Genomic DNA, 17,955 nt, shown 5'->3' on the forward strand with positions numbered 1-17,955 from the left:
CTCTTGCCTCTCTAGTTTTTTAATTGTGATGTTAGAGTGTCAATTTTAGATCTCTCCTGCTTTCTCTTGTGGGCATTTAGTGCTATAAATTTCCCTCTACACACTGCTTTAAATGTGTCCCAGAGATTCTGGTATGTTGTATCTTTGTTCTCATTGGTTTCAAAGAACATCTTTATTTCTGCTTTCATTTCGTGATGTACCCAGTAGTCATTCAGGAGCAGGTTGTTCAGTTTCCATGTAGTTGAGCGGTTTTGATTGAGTTTCTTAGTCCTGAGTTCTAGTTTGATTGCACTGTGGTCTGAGAGACAGTTTGTTATAATTTCAGTTCTTGTACATTTGCGGAGGAGTGCTTTACTTCCAATTATGTGGTCAATTTTGGAATAAGTGCGATGTGGTGCTGAGAAGAATGTATATTCTGTTGATTTGGGGTGGAGAGTTCTATAGATGTCTATTAGGTCCGCTTGGTGCAGAGCTGAGTTCAATTCCTGGATATCCTTGTTAACTTCTGTCTCGTTGATCTGTCTAATGTTGACAGTGGAGTGTTGAAGTCTCCCATTATTATTGTATGGGAGTCTAAGTCTCTTTGTAGGTCTCTAAGGACTTGCTTTATGAATCTGGGTGCTCCTGTATTGGGTGCATATATATTTAGAGAAGTTAGCTCTTCCTGTTGAATTGATCCTTTACCATTATGTAATGGCCTTCTTTGTCTCTTGTGATCTTTGATGGTTTAAAGTCTGTTTTATCAGAGACTAGGATTGCAACCCCTGCTTTTTTTTGTTCTCCATTTGCTTGGTAGATCTTCCTCCATCCCTTTATTTTGAGCCTAGTATGTCTCTGCATGTGAGATGGGTCTCCTGAATACAGCAGACTGATGGGTCTTGACTCTTGATCCAGTTTGCCAGTCTGTGTCTTTTAATTGGAGCATTTAGTCCATTGACATTTAAGGTTAATATTGTTAGTGTGAACTTGATCCTGTCATTATGATATTAACTGGTTATTTTGCTCGTTAGTTGATGCAGTTCTTCCTAGCCTCGATGGTCTTTACATTTTGGCATGTTTTTGCAATGGCTGGTACCGGTTGTTCCTTTCCATGTTTAGGGCTTCCTTCAGGGTTCTGTATAGGCAGGCCTGGTGGTGACAAAATCTCTAAGCATTTGCTTATCTGTAAAGGATTTTATTTCTCCTTCACTGATGAAGCCTTAGTTTGGCTGGATATGAAATTCTCGGTTGAAAATCTTTTCTTTAAGAACGTTGAATATTGGCCCCCACTCTCTTCTGGCTTGTAGAGTTTCTGCCGAGAGGTCTGCTGTTATTCTGATGGGCTCCTTTGTGGGTAACCCGACCTTTCTCTCTGGCTGCCCTTAAGATTTTTTCCTTCATTTCAACTTTGGTGAATCTGGCAATATGTGTCTTGGAGTTGCTCTTCTGGAGGAGTATCTTTGTGGCGTTCTCTGTATTTCCTGAATTTGAATGTTGGCCTGCCCTACTAGGTTGGGGAAGTTCTCCTGGATGATATCCTGAAGAGTGTTTTCCAACTTGGTTCCATTTTCCCCTCACTTTCAGGGACCCCAATCAGACGTAGATTTGGTCTTTTTACATAATCCCATACTTCTTGCAGGCTTTGTTCATTTCTTTTTTTCTTTTTTCTTTTGGTTTCTCTCTCCGCTTCATTTCATTCATTTGATCCTCAATCGCTGATACTCTTTCTTCCAGTTGATCGAGTCGGTTACCGAAGCTTGTGCATTTGTCACGTATTTCTCGTGTCATGGTTTTATCTCTGTCATTTCGTTTATGATCTTTCTGCATTAATTAGTCTAGCTGTCAATTCTTCCACTTTTTTTTCAAGATTTTTAGTTTCTTTGCGCTGGGTAGTAATTCCTCCCCTTTAGCTCTGAGAGGTTTGATGGACTGAAGCCTTCTTCTCTCATCTCGTCAAAGTCATCATCTCTGACAGACTGCTTGTGACCATTGCTGGCGATGGGCTGCGCTCCTTTGCAGGGGGAGATGCGCTCTTATTTTTTGAATTTCCAGCTTTTCTGCCCTGCTTCTTTCCCGTTCTTTGGTGTTTACTGTCCTCTGGACTTGATGATGATGGTGACGTACTGATGGGGTTTTGGTATAGGTGTCCTTCCTGTTTGATAGTTTTCCGTCTGACAGTCAGAAGGACTGTCTGTTGGTCTGTTGAGAGATTTCTTGAGGTCCACTCCAGACCCTGTTTTTCTGGGTATCAGCAGCAGAGGTTGCGAAGATAGAATATTGCTGAACAGCGAGTGTACCTGTCTGATTCTTTCTTTGAAGTTTCCTCTCAGGGGTGACGCCACCCTGTGAGGTGTGGGGTATCAGACTGCCCCTAGTGGGGGATGTCTCCCAGCTAGGCTACTCAGGGGTCAGGGACCCACCTGAGCAGGCAGTCTGTCCGTTCTCAGATCTCAACCTCCGCGTTAGTAGATCCACGGCTCTCCCCAAAGCTGTCAGACAGAGTCGTTCGGGTCTGCAGCGGCCCCGCTCTTTCCCCTAATGGACTGCAACTGTGCGCTGTCCGCAGAGGTAGAGTCTACAGAGACAGGCAGGCTTCCTTGAGCTGCTATGAGCTCCACCCAGTTCGAGCTTCCCAGCAGCTTTGTTTATCTATTTAAGCCTCAGCAATGGCGGGCGCCCCTCCCCCAGCCTCGCTGCTGCCTTGCGGATAGATCGCCGCAGACGGCTGTGTTAGCAGTGAGGGAGGCTCCGTGGGCGTGGGACCCTCCCGGCCAGGTGTGGGATATATTCTCCTGGTGTGCCTGTTTCCTTAAAGCGCAGTACTGGGGTGGGAGTTACCCGATTTTCCAGGTGTTGTGTGTCTCAGTTCCCCTGGCTAGGAAAAGGGATTTCCTTCCCCCTTGGGCTTCCAGGTGAGGCGATGCCTCGCCCTGCTTCAGCTCACGCTGGTCAGGCTGCAGCAGCTGACCCGCACCGATTGTCCGGCACTCCCTAGAGAGATGACCCCAGTACCTCAGTTGAAAATGCAGAAATCACCGGTCTTCTGTGTTGCTCGCGCTGGGAGTTGGAGACTGGAGCTGTTCCTATTCGGCCATCTTGCTCCGCCCCTCCCCTCTTAATTTTCTTTAACCCTTACCTCACACTATATACAAAAATTAAGTCAAAATGGATTTAAAAACCTACATATAAGGTCTAAAACTATAAAATTATTAGTAAAACACATACCAATAAATCTCCATGAGCTTGGATTTGGCAACAGCTTCTTAGATATACCACCAAAAGGATAAGTGACAAAAGAAAAATAATAAATTGGACTTCTTCAAAATTAAAAGCTTGGAAAGACTCTATCAAGACAGTGAAAAGAAAACCCATAGAATGGGAGAAAGTATTTACAATTATATATCTGATTAATACCTAATACCCATACTATACAAATAACTCTTACAACTCAACAACAAAAAGATATCTAATTTTTTAAAAATCTCAGGGGACTTAAACAGCTAATTCTCCCTAGAAGATATACAAATGCTTTGGGTGGCTGAGGCAGGAGGATCACTTGAGGCCAGGGAGACCAGCCTGGATAATATAGTGAGACCCTATCTCTACAAAAGCTAAAAAAGATTAGCTGGGCATGTTGGCATGTGCTTGTAGTCCTGGCTACACGAGAGGCCAAGGTGAGATGATTGCTTGAGCCCAGGAGTTCAAGGCTGCAGTGAACTGTGATTATGCCACTGCACTCCAGCCTGGGTAACTGTGTGAGACCCTGTCTCAAAAAAAAAAAGAAAAGAAAAAAAAGGGAAATGCAAATCAAAACCACAGCGAGATACCACTTTACACCTACTAGGATGGTCATAATTAAAGGAAGATAACAAGTATTGTAAGGATATAGAGAAATTGGAACCCCTATACATTGCTGATGGGAATATAAAGTTGTAAACCACTGTGGAAAATGATTCCTCAATAAGTTAAACTTGGAGTTACTGTATGACTCAGCACATTTTCTCCTACATATGTACCCCAAAGAATTGAAAACAGGTATTCATACAAATACTTATATACAAATGTTTATAGCAGCACTATTTACAAAGCCAAAAGGTAGAAACAACCCAAATGTGCATCAGTTGATGAATGGGTAAATGCCCATTCATCCATGGTCCATACATGCAGACAGACCATGGACTAATAATATAATTCAGCAATAAGAAGGAATGAAGCACTGATACGTGTTACAACACAGATGCACTGTGAAATCATTATGCTAAATGAAAGAAGCCAGACACAAAAGGCCACATTTGTATGATTCCATTTTATATGGATTATCCAGAATAGGCAAATCCATGGAGACAAGAAAGCACATTAGTGGTTGACAGAGGCTAGTGGGAGGAGAGGATGCAGAGTGACTGCTTAATGGGTGTGGAATTTCATTCTGGGGTGATGAAAAGGTTCTGGAACTACATGATAGTGATGGTGGCACAATGTTGTGAATGTTCCTGATTCCATTGAATTGAACACTTTAAAATTGCAAAACTAGTAAATTTTATGTGTGTTTTACCTCATTAAAATATTTCTTTTAGTTTTTGGGTGGTGTAGGATGGGCAGGTAGATTGTTGCTTACACAGGATGGCAATATGTTGTAGTGGAAAGAGCATGAAAGAGACTCAGAGGAAATTTGGGTTCTAGAGCAAACCTTACTATTGACTCACCTCCAAGCTTTGGGAAATAAACTGTGCTCTCCCCCTGCGTCTTGCTTTTTCTGGCTATAAAATGAAGGGTTGCTATTTCATGAAATCTAAATTCCCTGTCAGTTTTAAAATTCTTCAATTGAAATTACAAATACTGATTTTGAATCCAAGATTCTAACTATGTTTTGTCTTGTTCCTGTGTCAGTTTTCAACAATAGAATAAGTATGTTTCTAAAATTATAATAAAATTATATGTTGAGTTTGGTTATATTCAACATATAATGTAAATGTAACCCATTTACAAATGTATACCAGTTATGTAAATCTCACAGTGTGACTTGTAACTAGGTAGTCAATAAATCCCCAAAGTAATAAAAAAATGTAATAGCGTATTTGTAAGGAGTATTTCCTTTTTTTATGCAACATTTTTTGATACTTAATATGTTAGGAATGTGAACTTTTAACTCATCAGACTATTGTAACATATTTGAAAATTATAGTAATTTGATTAAAATGTTGCCTATAAGGCAAAAGGCTTAGTTAATAGAATCCATATGTAATTAAAATGCAGAACTAAATGTAATCAGACTCCAGTGACTAGTGCCTTCATATTGATAGTTTTACAATGGCCTCTGGGGTTGAAAGTTTAAATGTTACAGAATGTAACAACATTGCAGAAAACAACTTAGGCTGGCAATTTAGCTGTTTGAAAGTCATCAACATAGTTACTTGATAAGATGTAACTTTCACATTCTAGATTCTCATCATTTCATGAATAGGTACTGTTGGCAGGTGGTAGAAGCACAAGACTAGTGTGCCAGTGGAGGACTATGCTCTGCAGCACTGTTGTATAAGCAGACCCAGATGAAGGTCCCTGCTAGAAGCCAAGCCACTGCCTTCTTTTCTTTTTTCTTTCTTAATAACAGAGTTGCTTAATTTGGGTGAATTCATTTGAATCATATGAAAGTTACAGACACAACACTATGCACCAAGCCACAAAAAAAAGTTAATTTTTTTTTCCAGAACTTAAAAAAATTATTTTCTCTGGACAGTTTTAAGAGTTGACATCCTGTGTTAGAGTTCTCTAATCATCACCAGCACAATTTACAATCAGAACACACAGAGAGCCAGTTCAGACCAGCTCATCTGTTGATCTTGGCAGAGACCCTTCATTTCAGTGTGTGCAGCTGCCACTTGAGAGTTGAGGGGACTCAGCAGAGAGCGAGAGGAGGGTGAGATGCAAGGCTGGTCAAGGCATGAACACTTGGGCCTGCTCCATTTCAACAGTTGTATGTTGCTTAAAAAAATAGTCTTTTTTATTATACTGCCTCCCCGCCTCCCCTTAACCTGAAATTAAATGAGGACCTCTCATGAGCCACTGCGCTCCAGGCATAAGAAATTGTAATGTCTGGCTTCCAGAAACTGTCCCGTCAAAATGTGCTTCTGATTAGGTGGCTTAATTACAGCTGTGAAAACAATGTTGATTTAGGCCTCAAGATTCCAGGGCATGTCAACCGTTATTAGCTAACCTTGGACTGAATCCATCATTTTAAAACTCTTTACCACTAAAGTCACCCCGTTTGACAACTTTTTATTTAGGTGGAAAGATTGCCAGAAGCAACACATTTTACGCAAAATATTGTTCAGTGCACAATTTCAACTGCAGCACCATTAGTGGACATTAAAGAGATAGTTAACTTTGCACTTTATCAAGAACAAGGAAGTGCTGTTTATAAAAACAGTAAGTTTTGAATCGTATTTTTAAAGAGTTGACTGACATAAGAATTAATTTTAATTCCTTTAATTCAGTTTTATTTCAAATCCAGCATGTTGGTTTAACCACCCAATTTTATTACACCTAAATTTTCCTGACAGTTTCATTTGCTGTTAGGAAATAAAATTGCAATTTTTTCAACATGGGAAATAATGGTTAGTTTAAAAAATGTTGTGTTTGAAACTGCCTTTGCCTCAAGCTGGTCCAGACACAACCTCAGTTTACTTTTGGAAGGAAATGAACCTCATTAAATAGTTTTTAATATTTTAATATAAGTAAATTTTTTCATAGTGAGAAAGCTTATTAGACGCATGTATTTACACCTTCCAGGGAAGTAAAAGTTGTAATAATTAGATGATTCCAATGCTTTAGAATTTTCTATACAATTGTCACTGGTATAAATATGATAACTATATATTGTAAGTAGTTCCAATTCCATTGTATTTTCGATGTCTAAAATTCCCCTTATATACTATGAATAATTTTTGTCAGCAGTTTTTAAGTGGACATTATTTTAAAAGACATTACTAAAAAGCACACTGGGGAGTTGAACAACAAACATAAAGAGTCATAATTCTCATTATAATTTTGGAATAAAGTTTTGTTTGAAAATGCAGAATTTATGCCAAGCTGAATACCTAAGAGAGAGAGCTAAATGATTTCTTTAAAATGAAATCTCCCACACCCAAGACATTAACTACAGTGATGTGGGTGGTCAAGGCACATCTTTTTCTACTGGATAAACTCATTGAGTATTTAACTCCCTCACTCTGAATCATGTATGCACAAGGAAGCTTTTGTCCAAGTTGAGTTAAGAGTTAATACATAGATAATTAATTGTAAGGAATGGATGGGTGAAAAGATGGGTTGGTAATACAGTATGTATGTCTTGAAAGAGAAAGATGAGCAACTGATTCAAAATAGAGAACAAATTGATAATCCCCCAATCTAAATAATATCAGTAACACCTAATTGCCAGATACTGAAGAGACACTTTACACCCATTATCTACCTCATCTATTATTTAATTAGTCTTATGAGGGAAATGTTATTTCCTCATATTGCAGATGAGGTAACTCAGTCCCAGAGAGAATATGTAATTTGCTCAATATCATGCTGTTTGGGTCTAGATTGGAACCCCTATGTGTGTGTCCAAAACCCATGCTCTAAACTAAAGATGGAAATAGATTTTCTTTTTGAAAATCAATTCCAGGTTATGAAATAGTGGGGAAAAATTAAGAATGACCAAGTTTACATGGAGTGTGCCTTACTCTGTGTATACACTATTAGTAGAGAAGTGCATTTAAGCTTAAATAAAAGTTTTACAGTTTTCTATGAAAAAAACCCTAATTTTTTTTTCTTTTAAAAAACGACTGTATATAAAGACTGACAAATTCACTGGGTCTGTGGTTAAGGCCTTTTACCTAGAACAAAAGGGTCTTTCTCTTTCGTTTTGAAGTTACTTTATGCACAGAGAATTGAAAGTGTACATCCTTCCATGTTAGACTGGTTTGAAGTTTGGATATATTGCGTTTGTTCTTAAGATTCTATGTTAGCTGAGAAATTGGGAAGAAATAGCTGTCTTTCCCAGAACTTTGGCTTAGGGCATACTTTGATAGAATCTGAATTCAGCTTATTCTTTTGGATATTCTTTTGTTCTCAATGTTTGCCTGACACCAATTGGAAAGATACCCTTCCAGAATGTAAAGGGCCAACTAAGGTTACAGGACTTTATTTTTCTAGTCTCTACCACTTTATTTTTGATGAGTTCTAACTAAAAATATGAATTTGTTTGAAAAAAATGCCATATGGATTGTATACACAATAGACTTTACTTAATTTTTTCATGATAAAATGATTGCCTGGATATATCATTTTGTGGTGGCTTATGACTTAATTTTTAATGATCTTTTATTAAATAATATATTATAGATTATAGATTCTTATGATTATAATTATGTACACCCTAGCTGGTTTTGCCTCTTCTTGATAATATAACCTTTTTTTTGAGAAAAGAAAATGGCCCAAGAAGGAGTTTTGAAGAATTATATCTACACCTATTTATATCTCTCTACTGTATCCAAATAGATAATATCCATATAGATATAAATATTCTCACTATTTCATGGTATTATACTATTTTGGCTATGGAGTAATCACTTTTTAATATCTTAGTTCATGTACTTATATATTCTGATTCATAATTATTTTCATACAGAATTCTCCAGTTGTAGAAATATGGTATTTATCTCACACAGATGGAAAAAAAAGAAAAGAAAATCCTGCAGAATATTTGAAGTCAGATTATTGAAACAATTCAATTTTTATAAGTTCACATAGTTTTTTTTTTTAATGGCACTGCTAATAAAGGACATCAGGTATATATAATTCTTCTTAGCAGTGATTCAAAAGAGTTTAAATTGGTCACCATTTCAATAACAAAAATGGATGAAAAAGTATAGAGTAGTTATTTATTAGAAGCAGCCATTAAGTAAATCTCACAGTCTTGTTTATCTCTATCTCATATGGATCCCTCAGGCTGGGAGTGGGGGAAGCCTAGAGAAAAGAATTTTTACTCCCACCACTTCCCCAAGCAGAGTGACTTTACTTTTATGTAATTTAGAAATTAAATTTTGGAATAAGATTTCATGTAATAAATGCATTCTGCTACTTAAAATTTTGGAAGCTCTAGTCCATCCTGGAATAACTGATCTGTTAAATAAGTAGTTATTGGAGACACCCCGCAACAACTGATCTGTTAAGAAAGTAGTTTAGTATGTCATAAAGTATCAATTACATACTCAAGGCAAAAAATAATGAAAAAGGAAGGATAATTTCATGATAACTTCTACACTTTGTAAAATTATTTTGTTTCATGACTGAAAGCCTGAAAATTTAATACTTGTTTTTGTTTCTTCCAACAAAAATACGTTTACTTTACTCAATGCGTATACTTTTTTTGGCACCACTTGGTACAGATCTTGATTATTAATGCCATACAACTTTATACCATTTGTTTACGGGAGAAAAGCAATACACATAATTTTGCTAAAAGTGTAAATTATCTTTGAAATAATAAAAATATATGTAAGTATATGTTTTACAGTCTGTATTTCGTATTTGACCTTTATAAACTTAATGAGTAAAGCCTTTTTTTTTTTTTTCCTTGGGGGAGTTTCACTCTGTTGCCCAGGCTGGAGTGAGTGGCACAGTCTTGGCTCACTGCAACCTCTGCCTCCCAGGTTCAAGCGATTCTCCTGCCTCAGCCTCCCAAGTAGCTGGGACTACAGGCACTTGCCACCATGCCTGGCTAATTTTTGTATTTTTAGTAGAGATGGGGTTTCACTATGTTAGCCAGGCTGATCTCAAACTCCTGACCTCATGATCTGCCTGCCTCAGCCTTACTAAGTGCTGGGATTACAGGTGTGAGCCACCACACCCGGCCTTAAAGACTTTTTTCTTAATAATATACTGAAGCATGGATTTCCCATTCATAGTATTTGATATACTTGTAGAACTCAGAATCTTATCTAATTAAGCTGCAAGTCAGTTAAGGTCATTTCTCTTTTTCAATAATTGAAGGGAATTTACCAGGGAAAGGAAGGACACTGGTAACTGACTTGACTTCCCAGCTTCCCACATAAGGAAGGATATACACAGTAATTTCTTAATGTGAATAAGGGTTCGGTCCCTTTGCAAAGTCAAACTTGCAGAGCAAATGTGGGAACCAACAACGATGTAAAAAGGTAGTAATCTATCAAACATCTCACTAATTTTCTCTCTCCATCTCTCTCACCACAATTTATACATAGTCACTGTTACTATAGCTTTATCTCCTCACTATTTCTACCCTTTGTTTTTGAGGTACAGAGAAATTGAAGGAATATGCTCTTAATTTTGTGTGGTGGAAAGCAAACTGGACTGTGGAGTCAAGAGCTAAGAACTTGAGTCTATTCCCAGCTACTCAGAAAGATCAGGAGAATTGCTCGAGCCTAGGAGTTCAAGACGAACCTGGGCAACCTAGTGAGACCCTATCTCTACAAAACAAAACAAACATAAAGTTAAGAAGTTAACCTTCGTACTGCCAACATTAGCTATATGACCTTGGGTGATTAACCTCTCTGGCAGTTCCCACGACTGTAAAAGGAGGAGATTGGACTAGATAATCTCTAAGGTGCCTTCTAGTACTAAACAAGTGTTTTCTCATTCACTTCATTATTGTTTCTGTCATAACCTTCCATGCCACTTAAAAATGTCCCTCTCGGCCGGGCGCGGTGGCTCAAGCCTGTAATCCCAGTACTTTGGGAGGCCGAGACGGGTGGATCACGAGGTCAGGAGATCGAGACCATCCTGGCTAACACGGTGAAAGAGACGGGTCTCTACTAAAAAAATACAAAAAATTAGCCGGGCGATGTGGCGGGCGCCTGTAGTCCCAGCTACTCGGGAGGCTGAGGCGAGAGAATGGCATAAACCCGGGAGGCGGAGCTTGCAGTGAGCTGAGATCCGGCCACTGCACTCCAGCCTGGGCGACAGAGCGAGACTCCGTCTCAAAAAAAAAAAAAAAAAATGTCCCTCTCAGGGCCTTGTGCCACCTAAATGTTACCTCATCCAGCCAGCAGGCTATTCCAGAGGATTCAGATCATTAACAGCAGTAATAGCATATGTTTGAGTTTCTATTTTTTAGAATAACAAACAAAATGAGTATTTAAATATTTAAAGATTTTAACCTTTGAAACTGAATATTTAGCAGTCCGGAATGCATAGAAAAGTTCGTGTATTGCTTAATGGAGCTCACCAGTAGTGATTCAATACTTGGTTAACTTATTACTTTGTTTAACACTTCTGGACACCATTGTGATTTTAACCATTTTCACAGTTTAAACTTGTTTTCATTCTTATTCACATTTAATTTGCACCCATAATATACCATTGGATAGATAGGAAACATTAAAAAAAACACTGAGTTTGAAATTCAGTGATAATAAGGAACCTTAAAAAAGATAATTAGGGTAATTTACCTCAGTCTTCAACAGATCCACAAGTTCCATTCATCGGATCAAAATTCTTTTACCAACGCTTGATATTTTTAATGTTTCAAAGCCAGTGTTAAGAAGAGAGAATTGTGATAACTTTATTCAGATTGGCTGTACATTTATTGAAAATCAAGTGCTACACTCTTCACAATAGCAAAGACTTGGAATCAACCCAAATGTCCATCAATGATAGACTGGATTAAGAAAATGTGGCACATATACACCATGGAATACTATGCAGCCATAAAAAAGGACGAGTTCGTGTCCTTTGTAGGGACATGGATGAAGCTGGGAACCATCATTCTGAGCAAACTATATCAAGGAACAGAAAACCAAACACCGCATGTTCTCACTCATAGGTGGGAATTGAACAATGAGATCACTTGGACACAGGAAGGGGAACATCACACACCAGGGCCTGTCGTGGGGTTGGGGGAGGGGGCATTAGGAGAAATACCTAATGTAAATGACGAGTTAATGGGTGCAGCACACCAACATGGCACATGTATACGTATGTAACAAACCTGTGCATTGTGCCCATGTACCCTAGAACTTAAAATATAATTAAAAACAAGAAAGAAAATCAAGTGCTACAATATATAACTTGAAAAAAGTGCTAGACAGTAGCAGTCTGAAACCCTTTTAACTAGCCATTTAGAAACAACATACACAATATTATATAAAAGAAGACAATTCATTTTTAAGCATAAAATGCAAAGAACTAATATAAGGTTACCAGCTAAAAGGGTTACTGAGCTATTAATTTGTTTTTTAAATTAGTTTGTTTTTACTTAAATTCACCTCTTATTATTTAAAAAAACACACATTGACCACATTGCTTTTTAACATGTTCAGCCACATTTGAATTCTTTTTCTTTTTAAATATACCACGCTCTCCCCCATGAGCCTTTATATATATGCTGATTTGTTGCTTGGAATAGTATTTTCAACTTCTCACCTACTTGATTTTTTCCCAAATTTTTAATCCCAAGTCTCTCCCCCAAACATCCTGTTGTATAATTATGACATTAATTGTATCATATTACAATTGATTTTTAGTTGACTAATCCTATTCTAGAAGTGCTATGTGAGTAGGAGATTGCCCTATTCCTAGATGTCAACACAATACCTAACACTGGTAGATAAGGAATAGTTTGCTGAAAATTCCATTAGAAATTCCAAATTATGTGGCTCAAGTTAAAGTTCATAAGCCTATTTGGAAGTTCAGATACCAAAAAGCAATGGCTGTAATTGGTGTTCTGTCTCTATGGATCCAGAATTTCTTTATTAATAAGGTCATCTGGTATGTCAGATTATTATTGAAAATGTCATGTTTCTGTGGTCTCCCCACCCCTTTCTTAAGGGAAGGAGAAAGGAAAAGAGACAAATTGCTGTTGTGTGGTTGTATTTGAATTGTTCACCTGAGATCAGGAATTGTGTCTTTGTTTTTACCTTATTCAGTGCCTAGCATACTATTGTAGTACAATAAATAAGTGATAATGGTGAGGAATATACTAGTAAACAATCTGTAGCCCTTAAAAGTAATGCAAAGAATGGAAGAAATATTCTTTTAAGTTCTAAGTTCAGGTCAAGAGAGTGCTTTGGGATATGTTTTTGAGTTCAGTAGGAATCATAATTTCTGCAACCAATCGTCCTTCTGTGTTGACATTCCATATCCTTGAGAAGAAAATACTGAATTATTGTGCTTTCCCAGAAGAAATATAGAAAAAGATACAGGATATTATAGAAATTTTAAACTATGATCAAACTCTCCTACAACATTAATAGCAACGTAGAATGGTAAGTTAAAAAAAGAAAAAGAAAAAGAAACAAAGCAATTCAGGAGGCAGGTGGTAAAAATGTCATCCCACCTGAGAATATCTCTGAACTCTGAGCTTTAACTGCTGAACCCAAACCAAGCTGTTTAAGGAGATGGGTCCTGAGTTAAACTGCTGGCTGTCTTGTCAGCTTTATTTGATGTTACTTTTCCCTCTGAAGATTTTGTGTTTCATATCAAGCTCATGGCAACATAAGAATGGTTCTATATTACATGTGTGTTTCTCTAACAGCTTTGTCTTTATTGTCACTGATATATTTAATTCAGTGATCCTAGTTGGCATGGTGGCAGTTTGGTATTTTCATCAGTTTAAGGATGAGAAGAGCAGAGATATTTAAAAGGAAATGTCAAAAGACTTTTTCTTAGATCAGTGCCAGAAAAAAAACACCTATTTATGATTTAGAACTTATGAGATACATATAGGGTACATTAGACAGAGGATGATAAGAAATTCTGCTTGCTTTTATTTCTGCAAATGGTAGGAATATTACATGTTTAAAAAGACTGGGTTATTCATATGAAATAATTTAACAATTAAACATATAATATATAATAGTGAGTAATTAATACTTGTATATTTAGAACCAGATGCAGGTCTAAGTATATTTTTGATTTTGCAAAGCTTGGGGTCTGGAAGTCAGATACCGTGTATTATTCGACCTTGTAGCCTTAGCAGCACCCACACTGTATATGACTCATTGTTAAGTGCCCAGTGAAGGTTTGTTGAATCAATCAATAAATTATCTTCCCTTTTGAAGAATTCTAAAATCTTTTAGAGCTCTTTCTCTTCCCATCTTTTATGCAGGCAAGATAGTTGTATCTGCACATGGATTGAATACAAAAAGGCATAATGCAGAGTTGCTGATTTGATGGAACTTATAATCAGTTGGTGAGTCAGGACAGACTCTTATAGTGCAATAAAGTGATAAATGCTCATGGGGTTTGAAAAGATAAATTTATTTGAAATGAGATGGTTAGGGAATATTTTTAAGAAGTTGTATTTGTGCTTGATTTTGAAGGAATGATAGGGTTTGAACAAGGAATTCTAGGCAGGGAGAACTATGTGAACAGAAACAGGATGCCACTAGCCTATAAGAGAGTAAGCTTAAACTACATGTTGTTTTTTCTTTTGCAGTAATGTTGACGTTTTTATTTCTTTCTACAGTTCTTTACAATTTTAAAAATATACCCATGTACATACCCTTACAGTTTTTTTGTGATAAATGTGATATTTGTAAGATTCAGAAAAGTTGGGGGATTTTCTCTGCGTCATCTAGTTATTAAACCAAAGAGCTGAGACTTCTGGCTTTTTTTTTTTTTTTTTTTTGAGATGGAGTCTTGCTTTGTCGCCCAGGCTGGAGTGCAGTGGCGGGATCTCAGCTCACTGCAAGCTCCGCCTCCCGGATTCACGCCATTCTCCTGCCTCAACCTCCCGAGTAGCTGGGACTACAGGCACCCGCCACCACGCCCGGCTAATTTTTTTTTTGTATTTTTAGTAGAGATGGGGTTTTACCGTGTTAGTCAGGATGGTCTCGATCTCCTGACCTTGTGATCCACCCGCCTTGGCCTCCCAAAGTGCTGGTATTTGAGCCACCGCGCCCGACCGACTGCTGGCTTTTTGTAAACCACTGTGGCTATTGTTTTTCTTTTTGGCGTAAGTCATCTACACCTAATTATTGAAACCCTCTTGTGACCACTGGAAAGTATCTTTCAGGTAAAGGCGTAATCTACGAACATGAAACAGAAGAGGACTTGTGGATATATAGTTTTTGAGCCAGAGGGTTGCTAAAGTGCTGTAAAAGGAAAGGATGGGGAGGAGGAGAAGGATTAGCTAACATTTATCCAATACTTTCCATGTGTGAGACATTGTCAGGGCTTTAAATGTGTTAATGTATTCAGTATTTACAACACCCTTATTGGGATATATTATTTTTATGAACTCTTATTATACCATATTGCTTATTAGGTATTGAAGCAAATATTTGAACACAGGCAGTCCGGCTCAAGAGCCCATTCATAGTAGCTAGGCATGCAGGTTTAAATGAAAGGATGCCTGTAAGGTTCCTGTTGTTATTGTTAATGCCATTTCCTTTATGTTATAATAAGTTGAGGATAGATATAATTTTTACTTGTTTTCAAAGTAGGAGGGAACTACCAAGGCCACAAAGTAACGCCTTTATTCTAGGCAGAGCATTGTAGTTGGGTTAGAACTCTTATAGCTTTGAATTAGAGTGCCTTTTGATGGGCATTTTTGTACCTCTGCCTAAGTAAATGTTATTTAGTTAGGTTTCAAGATATGTTGTTAAATGCTTGACTTATTGATGACACGGAGAGATAGCACTTTTATATATAAACACTTTTTTTTCCTGAATTACAGAGTTTTGTTGTTTAGGTTGTACAATTAGCAGTTTAATCTGCCTCAGTTTTATTGTATCAATAAAAATCTGTTATGATAAAATTACATTCATTTAGAAACTAAAAAACATGATTCTAACAAGTCAAACTGTGGTGGGATTTTAGAAAGGTAACAAATACCTATAATATGAATTTGGATAATGGAAGAACAAGTGATGTGTGTCACCATTGTTATAAACCCTTTCTGTATATATTTATTAGAAAATTATAGTTGCATTAGAAATTCTGAGACCTTAACATTCATAGACATTAAAAACTTATAGGGTGTTTGTGGAATTTATGGATAAAAGCTTATGTTATGACATCACTTAATACACTTTAAAAACACCCTACTTTGTATACCCATTAAACAGTAATTTCCCATTTCCCCCATCTCCCTAGATCCTGGCAATCACCATTCTATTTTTTCTCTATTATTTTGACTAAGTATTTCACGTAAGTAGGATTCTACAGTATTTGTCTTTTTGTGACTGGCCTATTTCACTTAGCATAGTGTCCTCAAGGTTCATACATGTTGTAGCATGGTAGCTAGCATATGTCAGCACTTCTTTCTTTTTTTATTATTATACTTTAAGTTCTAGGGTACATGTGCACAATGCGCAGGTTTGTTACATACATATCCATGTGCCATGTTGGTGTCTTGCACGCATTAACGCGTCGTTTACATTAGGTATATCTCGTAATGCTATCCCTCCCCCCTCCCCCCACCCCACGACAGGCCCTGGTGTGTGATGTTTCCCTTCCTGTGTCCAACTGTTCTCATTGTTCAATTCCCACGTATGAGTCGTATGAGTGAGAACATGTGGTGTTTGGTTTTCTGTTCCTTGCGATAGTTTGCTCAGAATGATGGTTCCCAGCTTCATCCATGTCCCTACAAAGGACACGAACTCATCCTTTTTTATGGCTGCATAGTATTCCATGGTGTATATGTGCCATATTTTCTTAATCCAGTCTTTGATTGATGGACATTTGGGTTGGTTCCTAGTCTTTGCTATTGTGAATAGTGCTGCAATAAACATACGTGTGCATGTGTCTTTGTAGTAGCATGATTTATAATCCTTTGGGTATATCCCCAATAATGGGATGGCTGGGTCAAATGGTATTTCTAGTTCTAGATCCTTGAGGAATTGCCACACTGTCTTCCACAATGGTTGAACTAGTTTACAGTCCCACCAATAGTGTAGAAGTGTTCCTATTTCTCCACATCCTCTCCAGCACCTGTTGTTTCCTGACTTTTTAATGATTGCCGTTCTAACTGGTGTGAGATGGTATCTCATTGTGGTTTTGTTTTGCATTTCTCTAATGGCCAGTGATGATGAGCATCTTTTCATGTGTCTGTTGGCTGCATAAATGTCTTCTTTTGAGAAGTGTCTGTTCATATCCTTTACCCACTTTTTGATGGGGTTGTTTGATTTTTTTCTTGTAAATTTGTTTGAGTTCTTTGTAGATTCTGGATATTAACCCTTTGTTAGATGGGTAGATTGCAAAAAGTTTCTCCCATTCTCTAGGTTGCCTGTTCACTCTGATGGTAGTTTCTTTTGCTGTGCAGAATTTCTTTTGTAAGGCTGAATAATATTCCATTGTATGTATATACCACATTTTGCTTATTTATTCATCCATTGATGGACTTGGGTTGCTTCCTTATTTTAGCAATTGTGAATAGCGTTGCTACAAGTGTGGGTATACAAATATCTCTTCAAGACCCTACTTTCAGTCCTTTCAGGGTTATACCCAGAAGTAGAATTGCTGGATCATTTGGTGATTCTATTTTTAATTTCTTGAGGAGCTGCCATACTGTTTTCTACAGTGTTGTGCTATTTTACATTTCCACTAACAGAACAAAGATCCTAATTTCTCCATCTCCCTGCCAACACTTGTGATTATCTGTTTTTTTGTTTTTTTGTTTTGTTTTGTTTTGTTTTTGCTGTTCTAATGGGTATGAGGTAGTATCTCATTGTAGGTTTGATTTGCATTTCCCTAATGATTAGTGATGTTGAGCATCTTTATATGTGCTTATTGGTTTGTATATTTTTTGGAGAATGTTGATTCAAGTCCTTTGCCCATTTTTTAAATCAGGTATTTTGTTGTCATTGAGTTTTAGGAGTTTTCTATATATTCTGGATATCAATCCCTTAACAGATATATGATTTGCAAATATTTTCTCCTGTTCTGTAGGTTGCCTTTTTACTCTGTTCATAGTGTCCTTTGATGCACACAGTTTTAAAATTATCAGGA

General features: G+C 37.3%; 1 protein-coding gene across 4 annotated transcripts in view; it reads left to right on the forward strand.

Annotated features, from left to right (window-relative positions):
• CCDC171 (coiled-coil domain containing 171) overlaps positions 1–17,955 on the forward strand; it is a 413,214-nt gene that overhangs the window by 374,844 nt on the left and 20,415 nt on the right. Inside the window, exon 26 of one of the 4 annotated variants that reach the window (XR_004443489.1) lies at positions 14,111–14,194. The exons of the other annotated variants lie outside the window; for them this stretch is intronic. The gene's annotated coding sequence lies outside the window, so the exon portion shown is untranslated. The remainder of the gene's footprint in view (positions 1–14,110; positions 14,195–17,955) is intronic. 4 annotated transcript variants of the gene reach the window in all.

Source organism: Trachypithecus francoisi, unplaced genomic scaffold (genome assembly GCF_009764315.1).
Source record: "Trachypithecus francoisi isolate TF-2019V2 unplaced genomic scaffold, Tfra_2.0 Lachesis_group16, whole genome shotgun sequence".
NCBI classification, from domain to species: Eukaryota; Metazoa; Chordata; class Mammalia; order Primates; family Cercopithecidae; genus Trachypithecus; species Trachypithecus francoisi.